Below are 10,449 nucleotides of genomic sequence, written 5' to 3' on the forward strand. Positions count from 1 at the left end.
TACTACGCTTTTGTTTCATTTTGGTTTTACAGTGCACCCAATAAAAATAAAATAAAAAATAATAATGAAAAGAAACTTCAAGAAAGTAAAAAAATCCTTGCTAGGACATTAGTCTTATTTTTTGTGTAAAAAGCTAAATAATCTTGTCCAGCATCTTTTGCATTAAAAAGTAATCTAATTTTAAGGCATTATATCTAAAGTTGTCTTAAGATACTCCAGCTAACATTGAGCTAGATTTAACCAGTAACAAGCTATAAGAATGGTTTGAATAATATTCCACAATTGTCCTCTTTTAAGAGTAAGACCACTTGCACAACTTAAATTTATCAATGAAGCAGCTATGTATAATGGTTAATTGTAAAATATATATGAATGTAACAAGTTAAATTGTCAAATGTTTAAAAAATAGAGTTAAGAGTGTTTATTTTTCACTGTTGTTCCATTTTGTTAATTAATTTTGTTGTTCCATGTGTTAAAACATTGATAATTCAAGTAAATATAACGCTGATCAGTCATCTATTAGGATGGTCTGAATCCTGCACTCTGGGAACGATTGCTTTAGTCTCTGCCCACATACCTGAGGAAAAGCGGTAATTTTCCATTCAAGTAAAGCTCTCGTGGAAGTAACATCGACCGTCATGCTTGTGACTTATTTCTCCTCTATATAGGTTATGTTGTGCATGTTTAACTCAACTGTTTTATCTGTGTTAACTTGTTGACATATTGCAATGTACTTATATTTTGTTTCTGATAGTTTTTGAGTAAGTTTTGTCGTGTGTGTGTGTGTGCACGCACACGTGCAGGTCCTCGCCTTGTACTGAAAACCAGAACAGCGCTAGCTTGTGTTTAGCTGTATTTTGAACATGTAGACATGAAAGGCATACTTTTATGTGTACTTTTATTTAAATAATGTCTTAATGCATTTTAGGTTTACTGTTTTGTACAAATGTTTGGCATGTGTATATTGTTGTATTTTTGACAATTGATTCGAGTAAAGCTCTCATGGAAGTAACACCGACCGTCATGCTTGTGACTTATTTCTCCTCTATATAGATAGGAGGACAACATAGCCTGTACATTGAATTCTGCACCAGCTAAATCCCACATACTACACCCAGGCAGGCTGCAGCGAGGCACATGTTGCTGTTTAAGGAGAGCTGGAAGTTGGTGGTCGTATACACTTTTCCTGAGGCCAGTTAGAGATCACCGGGGACAGTAGAGACCCACCAGTTCGGAATCAAGTCCTACACAGTTAAAGGCCCCTGCACTGTCAACATGTCAGCCCTGGAAGAGCTACAGGAAGAGGTAGGAGGAGTGTTGCACACCCTGAATAGAGACAATTTACTGGGAATCTGTGACTTTTTGAACATATCAAGCGTACAAAGAGCAGATGTTAAAGGAAAATCACACATCTCATTGGTGAGTCACCAATAAAAGCACCTTGAAAGAGAGTAAGTGGCAGAGCTAGAAGACAACGGGATGTCAGAGTTATTACTACTGAAAGACAAAATTGCAGATATGTTAAGTGGCATCGATAGTGAAAGGGCACACACTGAACATGACATTCAGGAGACAGTGACACCGAAAGAAATGGATGAACTGAGTATTGCAAGTGAACAGCAAAAATTTGGAGTCATCTAGACTACTACAGTCAGTGCTGCTGTTAATGGTTCTGTGCACCAAGCTACTGCAGTAAACTCCAGTAAACACCCAATCTTCAGCCAATGCCCAGCAGAAACAAAAAACAAAACAAAAAAAAACATTAAACTTTAAACGTTAAACATTGCCTGTGCAAATGAGGCAGAACAAAGAAATAAAAAGAGGTATAGCACCCCGCAGACAGCTACAAGTGTAAGTGTGTTTCAGTCGGAGGATCCACCACCTACAAAGTGCTCCGTGAAAGAAGCTAGAGCTAAGGTACCACCAGAATTGATGACAGAGTTAGCAGAACTTAAGACAGGTGTTGCTTCTCTTAAGGGTCTTAGTGCAGAAATAGCTCCGATTAAGGACACACTACAACAGCCTATGTTTCATCCCCAGTCCTATGGGCCACCTTCAGCGAGGATGCCAGGCAGAGACCCCCAGCCAGTTTCCCACCAGCAGTATTATAGCAGCCAGAGCCAGCCCCAAGCCCCGGCCCCAACACAGCCCCAGTATGCCCCTCACCTGTACGCTAACCACTCTGCTCATGTCCGAAGTAGGTGCTTTGTCTGCCAACAGACCAGATCCAATGAACATTGTACGCACTGCTACCAATGTAGGAGTGGAGAACATTTCCAAGCTGGGTAGAAAATCAAAGGAGTTAGACCATCAAGAGAGGCTCCTTTAAATGAGAGAGGGTTACCACTGAGGGACAAGTGTTAACCATAGCTAGTGGAACGTCCCAGAACTGTGCAAATTGTGGCAAGAAAGATTCACCAAAGGACCTGAAGCAATGTTCATCCTGTAAAGAGACACTGTATTGTTCCAGAGCATGTCAACAACAGCATTGGACTGAACACAAAAAGAAATGCACTCACCTTATATCTGACAAAGGCAATGGAAAGTCTCCCTGCAAAGACAAAAATGCACACCACTTGCCACCCCTCGCTCCAGTTGGCAATTTGCGAAAAATCACCTCACTAGTTGGCAGACAGTGTCTCGTTGAATGCTATCTGAATGGTCACCAACTCCAAGCTTTATGGGACACAGGGTCCCAGGTGTCAGTCATTGATAAAAAATGGAAAGAGGAACACTTACCGAGCTTCAGACTGAGAGATGTTTCAGAAATCCTGGACTCACCTGACACATCACACTCACATTGACTGCAGCAAATGGAACTGAAATGCCTTACCTGGGATGGATTGAGACAACCTTCCGGCTCGCTTCAGAAACTAACCAAGCCAATGAACTGCTGATTCCAATGCTTGTGATGAAAGGGTGTCACCTGTCCCATCCCATCATAGGTTTTAATGTCATCGAGCACATCTTGGCAAAGACTGATAAGAGCAAACAGTACAGTACTGTGAAGAAATCTTTCCCAAGTCTCAAAAGAAATAAGGTGAGAGCTTTCATACAGGCTGTTAGTGCAGAACAGGTAGATGAGTATGCACTAAAAACAAAGAAAGAGATGGGTACAGTACCAAAACACAGTAGCATTCAGATTGAGTGTCGTGTAGCTGCCCAGCCTTTTTAAAGATGACATGACCATGTTGTTTCAGCCAGATCTGAACCCCCAGTGGCCAGTTGATCTTGAGTTCTATGACACACTAGTCAGAGTCAAGAAAGGTGTTTTTCCAGTCATCACTGTTGATGTTTCCAACCCAACTGACCACGACATTGTATTGCCAGGGCGCACTGTAATTGGCACAGTACAAACCGTAATGACTGTGTTACCTGCCCAGATTTTTGAAAAGGCTTCAACACCAGCCACCGTGAACCACACCAGCATCCAGGTCCCATGTAATGGTAGTGAACAGTGGGATCCACCCGTAGATGTAAGTTACTTGAAAGAAGAACAGAGACAGATAGTTAGACAAATGCTCAGAGAAGAGTGTCATTCCTTCTCAAGATCAGACAACGATATTGGCTGTACTGAAAGATTGCAAATGGCAATCTCTCTCAAAGACCCAGAACCAGTCAAACGCACATACATGTCAGTACCCAGGCCACTGTACCAGGAGATGAAAGGTTATCTCCATGACCTAATAGCACAGGGCTGGGTTAGGAAGTCGAACTCGTCGTATTCTTCCTCTGTTGTGTGTGTGAGAAAAAAAGATGGCACCCTTCGGTTGTGTATAGATTACAGAGACCTGAACCGTAAGACTCATCCTGACCGCCAGCCCATCCCTCGGGTCCAAGACATCATGGACAGTTTGGATGGTAATTCCTGGTTCTCTCTCCTGGACCAGGGAAAAGCTTACCACCAGTGATTTATTTCTGAAGAGAGCAGACCAATGACAGCTTTTGTTACTCCATGGTGACTCTATGAGTGGATACGCATCCCTTTCGGCCTCATGAATGCCCCTGCTGCTTTCCAACGCTGTATGGAGGAATGTTTAGAAGGACTCCGGGATGACATCTGCATCCCTTATCTGGATGACACGATGGTCTTCAGCAAAAGCTTTGAAAATCATGTGGAGTATGTGCGAAAAGTGTTGAAACGCCACAGAGAGTATGGCATTAAACTCAAACCAAGTAAGTGCGACTTCTTTAAACCTGAAGTCCGTTATTTGGGGAGAATAGTCTCTGTAGAGGGAAGTAGAGTTGATCCAGCAGATTTTGAAGCAGTTAGGGCCTTGAGAGACATCAGACCACAGAATGTGGGCCAGCTCAGAAAAATGCTTGGGTTACTCACCTACTACACGCAGTACATTTAAAGACTTTTCCAGAAAGGCCAGTTACTTGTACGATCTCTTGAAAGCAGATTCCAATGAGGTCCCTGAAAACACAAGAAAACCAAAAACAAAGAAAATGACTCATGTTGTGCCCTCAAACAAGCCAATCACGTGGACCGACCAGCACCAGCAGGCACTTGAACAGCTGATTGATTGATTGCTCCATCCACCAGTGTTAGGGTTCCCTGATTTCACTCAGCCATTCATAGTACACACTGACGCATCACATCAAGGCTTGGGAGCAGTATTGTATCAAAACCAAGATGGCAAACTGAGACTGGCCACTGCTCGTTGACAGCAGCTGAGAAGAAATACCACTATCATGCAGGCAAGATAGAATTTTTAGCTTTAAAATGGGCAGTCACTGACAAGTTTCGGGATTATTTGTACTATGCTCCAAACATTCACTGTGTATAGTGACAACAACCCGCTCACGTATGTCCTGTCCACTGCAAAACTGAACGCAACCACTTCCAGGTGGGTTGCAGAGTTGGCTGATTTTCACTTCACGATAAAGTACTGACCAGGGAAAGAGAACAGTGACACAGATGCTTTGTCAAGGATGCCACTGGATGCAGAGTCACTGATGAGAGAATGTTCTGAGGAGTTGCCACCTGACACCATAGCTGCCACCATTCAGGCCGTTGAGGTTCAGGAAGCGACCCTGCCATTTTCAGCCGTATGTATGTCAGTCTCCACCGAAAGTGAGATAACCACTGCATCAGTCAGTCCTATACCAAAATATAAGTTAAGAGATGCACAAAGATCGGACCCATGCATCTGTCCTGTGCTAGATAGTAAACTGTCAGGCTCCAAACCGCTAGCTAGAGAGCTAAAGACATTCAGCCCAAAGACAAAATGCCTGTTCAGAGAATGGGAAAAGCTGACAGTAGACAGTGACGGCATTCTGTATAGGAAAACCAAAGCCCACAAACTGTTGGTCCTACCAAAACAGTACAAAGGAAAAGTACTGGAAGAACTGCACAATAACATGACACCAAGGTGATGACAGCACAGTATCTCTAGTACATGAACGCTTCTTCTGGCCCTACAGTGCATCTGAAAAGTATTCACAGTGCTTCACTTTTCCCACATTTTGTTATGTTACAGCCTTATTCCAAAATGGAATAAATTCATTATTTTCCTCAAAACTCTACAAACAATACCCCATAATGACAACATGAAAGAAGTTTGTTTGAAATCTTTTCAAATTTATTAAAAATAAAAAACAAAAAATTCACATTTACATAAGTATTCACAGCCTTTGCCATGACAATCAAAATTGAGCTCAGGTGCATCCTGTTTCCACTGATCATCCTTGAAATGTTTCTACAACTTGATTGGAGTCCACCTGTGGTAAATTCAGTTGATTGGACATGATTTGGAAATGCACACACCTGTTTATAAGACAGGTGTGTGCAAGGTTAACAATGCATGTCCACAGTTAACAATGCATGTCAGAGCACAAACCAAGCCATGAAGTCCAAGGAATTGTCTGTAGACCTCCGAGACAGGATTGTATCGAGGCACAGATCTGGGGAAGGGTACAGAAACATTTCTGCACCATTGAAGGTCCCAATGAGCACAGTGGCCTCCATCATCCGTCAATGGAAGAAGTCTGAAACCAGCAGGACTCTTCCTAGAGCTGGCCGCCCAGCCAAACTGAGTGATCGGGGGGGACGGGCCTTAGTCGGGGAGGTGACCAAAACCTGATGGTCATTCTGACAGAGCTCCAGCGTGTCTCTGTGGAGAGAGGAGAACCTTCCAGAAGAACAACCATCTCTGCAGAACTCCATCAATCAGGCCTTAATGGTAGAGTGGCCAGACAGAAGCCACTCCTCAGTAAAAGACACATGACAGCCTGCCTGGAGTTTGCCAAAAGGCACCTCAGACCAAAGATTGAACTCTTTGGCCTGAATGGCAAGCGTCTTGTCTGGAGGAAACCAGGCACCTCTCATCACCTGGCCAATACCATCCCTACAGTGAAGCACGATGGTGGCAGCATCATGCTGCGAGGATGTTTTTCAGCAGGAACTGGGAGACTAGTCAGGATTGAGGAAAAGATGAATGCAGCAATGTACAGAGACATCATTGATGAAAACCTGCTCCAGAGCGCTCTGGACGTCAGACTGGGGCAAAGGTTCATCTTCCAACAGGACAACGACCCTAAGCAAACAGCCAAGATAACAAAGGAGTGGCTACAGGACAACTCTGTGAATGTCCTTGAGTGGCCCAGCCAGAGCGCAGACTTGAACCCGATTGAACATCTCTGGAGAGATCTGAAAATGGCTGTGCACCGACGCTCCCCATCCAACCTGATGGAGCTTGAGAGGTCCTGCAAAGAAGAATGGGAGAAACTGCCCAAAAATAGATGTGCCAAGCTTGTAGTATCATTCTCAAAAAGACTTGAGGCTGTAATTGGGGCCAAATATGCTTCAACAAGTATTGAGCAAAGGCTGTAAATACTTAGGTAAATGTGAATTTTTTGTTTTTTATTTTTAATAAATTTGAAAAGATTTCAAACAAACTTCTTTCATGTTGTCATTATGGGGTATTGTTTGTAGAATTTTGAGGAAAATAATGAATTTAATCCATTTTGGAATAAAGCTGTAACATAACAAAATGTGGGAAAAGTGAAGCGCTGTGAATACTTCCCAGATGCTCTGTATATGCAGTCAGACATTGGGCACTATGTGACAAAAGCCTGCAACTGTCTCAAGCAGAAAAAGCCATGCCATGAAATGAGAGCTCCCTTCACAATATTGTGACGACACAGCCATTTGAACTCGTATGTATTGATTTCCTCCATCTCGACCGATGCAAAGGTGGATACGAGTACATCCTTGTCATTGTTGACCATTTCACCCATTTTGTTCAAGCATATGCCACCACGTCAAAGTCAGGGAAAACTGCTGCAAACCTCATCTTCAATGACTTTGCTCCCAAGTTTGGGTTTCCCTCCCGCATTCATCATGAACAAGGGGGAGAGTTTGAAAATCAGTTGTTCACTCACTTAAAGAAACTCAGTGGCATGACCGGGTCCAGAACAACACCATATCACCCGATGGGGAATGGCCAAGTGGAGCGAATGAACAGGACATTGCTGCAAATGCTTAAGATGCTGACTGAAACACAGAAATCGAACTGGAAAGAATCTCCGAACAAACTGGTGTATGCCTATAACTGTACCCGTTGCGAAGTGACAGGTTACTCACCATTTTATCTGCTGTTTGGGAGATCACCTAGGCTTCCAGTTGACATGCTGTTCGGACTGTACACAGAGTCAGGATCCAGTCAATCAGACTATGTGGAGAAATGGAAATGGGGTATGGAGGAAGCATATGCTATTGCAAATGAGAATGCTCAGAAAGCTGCTGAGAGGAGTAAAAGGTATTACGATACCAAAGTGAGGAGTTCAGTGCTACAGCCTGGTGAGCGGGTCCTGATCAAAAACCTGACACCAAGAGGAGGACCAGGTAAACTCCGTGACTACTGGGAAAATACAGTTCACACAGTGGTGAGACAAATGGGATCTGAACTGCCGATCTATGAAGTGAGACCAGAAAAGGGTAAGGGACGTTCCAGGGTCCTGCATAGAAACTTGCTCATGTCCTGTGATCATTTACCTTTTGACACAGAGCCTGAAGTAACTAAAAATGACAAAAGTAAACAGAAAAGAAGGCACACGCATGTGGCACAGCCAGAAGACTCAGATGAAGACAGTGGAGATGAATATGACCTTCATTATGAGCCAATTCAGGTCCCCACACCACCAGCAGTAGCTACTGAGAGACATGTTAAGCAAGAGAGACATCCTGAACATGAGCCTGAACCAGTAGAACAGAGAGTTGAACTAGCAGTCCCTGTTGCCATGCCAACCCAGCCTCTCATTGGAGATCAGCCGGAAGAGCTCATCACACCTGAAAACGTGCCGGATGAGGAGATGAACGTACCTGCAAAGAATCTGCCTGATTCACCAGATGCCTCTCCTGCATCAAGCGCTGCTGAACCTGAGGAGCTGACCTACCAGCTACCACAGAGAGAGAGACACCTGCCAAGGTGCATCATCTACGATCAGCTGGGTACTCCGTCCTGCTATACTATCCGGCCACAGCCGCAGTTGTTGCCTTTCTACCCTGCACCAGGACTGGTCCCATGGTTGCCACCCTTGCAGCCATACTACCTTCAGCCACCCTGTATGTATGGACTCCAGCAAACGTGAGTTTACAGACGTGACATACTGAAATAGAACCATGAACTACTAATGGACTGTTTTCATAGACTGTTTTCACAGGCTGTTGAAATGAACTTTGAATTTGCAGACTGCACAAATCTTTGAAACCGATGGACTGTTGATCAAGAGTATGTGCAAAGACTCTTTATGGACTGTTTATACAGTAGCCAGTCAACAGATATGGACTGTGAATATGGACTGTTGACATATTTGAACTGTGACCTTTGACCTAAGTACAGAAGAGGATTTCCAGTGTCAAGTTCTTGAGAGACTGTTTAAAGGACAATTGTTTGATTTATTTAATGTCGAGACGACATTTATTTTGTAGGGGAGAGTGTAACAAGTTAAATAGTCAAATGTTTAAAAAAAAAAAGAGAGTTAAGAGTTTTATTTTTCGCTGTTGTTCCATTTTAATGTGTTAAAACATTGATAATTCAAGTAAGTATACCGCTGATCAGTCATCTATTAGGGTGGTCTGAATCCCAGGATCCACTCTGGGATCGATTGCTTTAGTCTCCGCCCACATACCTGGAGGAAAAGCGGTAATTTTCCATTCGAGTAAAGCTCTCGTGGAAGTAATGCCATCCGTCATGCTTGTGACTTATTTCTCCTCTATATAGATATGTTGTGCATATTTAATTCAACTGTTTTATCTGTGTTAACTTGCTGACATATTGTAATGTACTTATATTTTGTTTCTGATAGTTTTTGAGTAAGTTTTGTCGTGTGTGCCTTGTACTGAATACCAGCACAGTGCTAGCTTGTGTTTAGCCATAATTTGAACATGTGGACATGAAAAGCGTATTTTTTATGTGTAATTTTATTTAAATAATGTCTTAATGCACTTTAGGTTTACTGTTTTGTACAAATATTTGGTATGTGTATATTGTTGTATTTTTGACAATTGGTTCGAGTAAAGCTCTCGTGGAAGTAATACCGACTGTCATGCTTGTGACTTATTTCTCCTCTATATAGATAGGGGGATAACATGAACAGGACTGATGTACACTTTATTATGAAGGAGTTGTAAGTGTAAGCATTGATTGGGTTTCTACTTCAATACAGAATTCAAATTCTCTAAGAACATTCACTAAAGTAATTTTTGTTAGTGTTTATCTTGAAACTGAATGTTCTAAATATAAAAGTGCCTGTTGTAGGAGCCTTTGCTATCATTACTTCTTTGGCTATATGAATCAAGTAATTTTCTCTGTCTGATTCGGATCTTAGTGTAAGTTGCAGTAGTTACAGAGCTTAATTTGAGCTGGATCGGTGCCTCTAAAATATCGCACACCTGTGTTCCTGAACCTTTTCTTGTGGATCCAGCACCTCTGCAGATGGATGTAAAGTCTCCCGTAGCAATATTATCAAAATAAATAGTTTTTAACTATTTTTTAATTCACCAAAAGTAAAATAGAACAACAAAAAAAGGCAATAGAAAATGTTGCAACTAGCCAATCAATAGCCTCTTTCACATAACATAATCATTTCAAGATCAAAGTTCACCTGAATTCGTTGTCATGAAGCGAAGCCTACAGTTACATAGCATGCATTGTAGAGTGTGTCATTGCGAAAAGAAATCAGTTATCATTACCAGCATTTTTTCAGAACACAAACAAGATTCTATAAGGCAAGAGAGTGAGCAGCAGCAGGTCACTGATGAAGCAGTTTGGTGACCGTTAGAGACAAAGGAATCTCAGATTATGTTCTTCAGTCCTCCGTCAGCCTTTTATTTCTCTTAACTCTTAGTTCTGTGCTATGAGCGAGAAAGTATGGTTTACCGCAGAGTATTCAGGCCTGGGGAGTCTAAATGAACACACACACTGACACACATGCTGTTCA

This window comes from Ictalurus furcatus, chromosome 11 (assembly GCF_023375685.1).
Source record: "Ictalurus furcatus strain D&B chromosome 11, Billie_1.0, whole genome shotgun sequence".
Classification (NCBI taxonomy): Eukaryota; Metazoa; Chordata; class Actinopteri; order Siluriformes; family Ictaluridae; genus Ictalurus; species Ictalurus furcatus.